The 2863-nt window shown below is 48.8% G+C and overlaps 1 long non-coding RNA gene across 1 annotated transcript; it reads left to right on the top strand.

The window, feature by feature from the left end:
- The first annotated feature begins 1417 nt into the window (after positions 1 to 1417).
- Positions 1418 to 2627, top strand: LOC121918288. The gene is made up of 4 exons (XR_006101200.1): positions 1418 to 1662; positions 1764 to 1897; positions 2002 to 2133; positions 2440 to 2627. It is a non-coding gene; the product is annotated as an uncharacterized LOC121918288 (long non-coding RNA).
- The last annotated feature ends 236 nt before the right edge of the window (positions 2628 to 2863 follow it).

The raw sequence follows: 2863 nt of genomic DNA, 5'->3' as shown, positions 1-2863 counted from the left end.
TGTGTGTGTTGGGGGGGGGGTATTTATGTTTCCCCAGATAGATAGATAGATAGATCCCTAGCTTGGCCGTGAAACCCGCTGGCTCCAGCCACACTCTCTCAGCCTCCTCCTCCTCAGGGAAAGGCCATAACAAACCTTGCCGAGAAAGACCTTCGTTAAAACGGGACTCGCTACTTCATTTCCAGACACAAAGGGCTTGAGTTTGGGTTGACATTCTCGCACACCAATGGCATGGAAGTCTGTTTGTCCCTGGCTTCCATTCCAGCCAAAGCGCCTGAGGAAGTGGACCAAAGACGCCGGACGCTCTGGCTTCCTGGTGTTTGCCTCCAAGTCCCTTCCGACTCAGCCGGGTCTGTCACGGGGTTTTCTTGGCTCAGCTTGTTTTCTTCTCTGACCACACAGTGTCCCTCTTTAAATGTCTGTAGCGGGTCCTCTTTCCTTGTCCTTCTCTTCACAGCTTCCTGTGCTCCCTTATCTCCTATATAAATACACTGGTACCCCGGGTTACGAAATTAATTCGTTCCGCCGCCGCTTTCGTAACCCGGGATACTTCGTAAGCCGAATAGCCCATAGGCGCTAATGGGGAAAAAGCCGCGGCTGCGCCGCGGCTCCATTTAAAACAGCACCGGGGTTTTTTCGTAACCTGAAAAAACCTTCGTAAGCCGAAACAATAAATCCCTATGGGATTTATTCGTATCCCGAAAATTTCGTAACCTGGGTATTTCGTAACCCGGGGGACCAGTGTATAGATATATAACCAGCACATTCACACCTGTGACCTTTGCTCATTCGGTTTATCCATCCAAAGGCCTCCAGCTCCCGCAAACAGCTCCTGCCTTTCTTTGTTGCTGCCTCTTGCCTTTGCAAACGTCTTCCAGAAGGCTTCTCTGAAACCTGCCTGTTGACTTCAGGCTCCTCATGAAAACCCACTTGTTCCCCTGTGAAGTTTACCTTCTTTGACCTAATCCCCATCATGCATGCTCTTTTCTTGTTGTCACCTGTCTTTCTCTACCTTCCTCTGCTGACCTCTTTTCTTTCTTTTGGATTGCAGATCCATTGATATAGTGACTTATTCTGGTGTTTATAGATGAGGGCTACATAAATAGATAAATTTGGAAGATACTGCTCCATTAAAGGTGGCAGGAATTGTGTGGCCTTCTAGTTGTTGTTATTGTTGGGATGCATTCCAACCTGACTCCCCTGTACCTGACTTTCCTTTTTATATTCCCCCCTTCAGCATATCATGAAAACCCAGTTGTTCCCCTGTGAAGTTTACCTCCTTTGACCTAAGCCCCATCATGCATGCTCTTTTCTTGTTGTCACCTGTCTTTCTCTACCTTCCTCTGCTGACTTCTTTGTGCTCCTTTTGGATTGCAGATCCATTGGTCTAGTGACTCATTGAGCTGTTTATAGATGAGGGCTACATAAATAGATATGTTTGCCCAAAATATGGAGTTTGGAAGATACTGCTCCATTAAACGGGTCTGAATGAGTGGCACATGGAGACGTCCCCGCATGTGTCTTTCTGTAGCATCAACCTGGCCCTATTTCTTTCATGGTCTTTTCCTGCCCCATTTTAGGGTCCCAGATCCCCAGAGGACCTCTGCTCACTTGGAGGACCGTCCTCAGGAGGTTGGCCTGTGGTACTTTGCCTATTATCCAGTGAGGAAAGTTGCTGGCAGTTTTTTTTTTTTATAAGGTATGTCATACATAGCGAATGGCATCATCTCACTTTCCTCCACTCTCTTTTTCTCCACTGACAGGTACTAGAGGGCTGTCATTATCTCTCCAATAAGTTTTCCAATTTGTCCAGAGAAGCAAAGAGGCATGCGGCAGACACTGTTGCGCGGAAATATCTGCAGGACATGTTGGAGCATTTCCTGGAATTGTCTGACCCGTAAGTGGATTCCTCCCATGGATCCCTATTTGCCCTCTCAGAGGCTGGGAATCTAGCAATGAGTCTAGCAAGGATGCTACTTCTCTGTCCTTCCATTTCTGTAGGCTCTGTGACACTCTGATGGATGCGGTCCTGTCGTCAGCTGTGACTTAGAGGCCTGTCTCAAACACTGCCTGGGCAAAATGAATGCAGGCTCATGGCACATTGAAGACACTCAGGAGCAGCTATTGTCTAAGGTAAGGGGGCAGCCTTCAAGGTAGGAATCCAAGGTAGCTTCCCATCTGCTGGTGTTACAGCAGTTGGAGAGATTGTAGCAACCCATGCTGAAAACAAGTGTCTGAGGTCTTGGCTCCTGTCCATTTTCTCAGCGCTGGGAAACCTCATGGCTGGCTAATCCCATACGGAGGGGATGAGCAGGAATCAACACTGCACATAGACCAACAGTTAGTTGGATTCGAGATAGGGTTGGGGACAGAAGTTGCCAGTGGCAGTGACTATAGCAATCCAAACCTCTCTCTGGCTTCTCTCTCTCATTTCCGCAGGGAAATAATTGACACCGTCGCAACTCTTCTGAGTCTGGACCTGGTCAGCCAGATGACTGCCAAGCTGCCCCTGGAATGAAGGCTCTGCCTTCCATCACGGTGAGTTTCAGATCTCTCTGCCTGCCTCTGTATGGGGGAAGGAATTCCCTTGGAAAGGGAAGATGCCCGAACCAAAAGGATCTCTGCTTTCCCGATACAAGACTGAAAAGATCTTCCAGTCCACCAGCGCCATAGCTCTGCTCCAAAGGACCCCATCCTCAGCCTGCAAGGAGCCCCACTCCTGCTCCGGTTTGAGGTCACCAGAAGACTTGGCTGCCTCTGGGAGAAATGAAGGACTCTATCACAGCTTTCCACACTGCCATTCTTGCCACGCGGACTTTCCTGACATTTCGCCAGCAACTCTTATAGAACATGGCCATATAGC

Source organism: Sceloporus undulatus, unplaced genomic scaffold (assembly GCF_019175285.1).
Source record: "Sceloporus undulatus isolate JIND9_A2432 ecotype Alabama unplaced genomic scaffold, SceUnd_v1.1 scaffold_7877, whole genome shotgun sequence".
In the NCBI taxonomy this organism is placed as follows: Eukaryota; Metazoa; Chordata; class Lepidosauria; order Squamata; family Phrynosomatidae; genus Sceloporus; species Sceloporus undulatus.
This window is presented reverse-complemented; position numbering and strand designations above follow the sequence as displayed.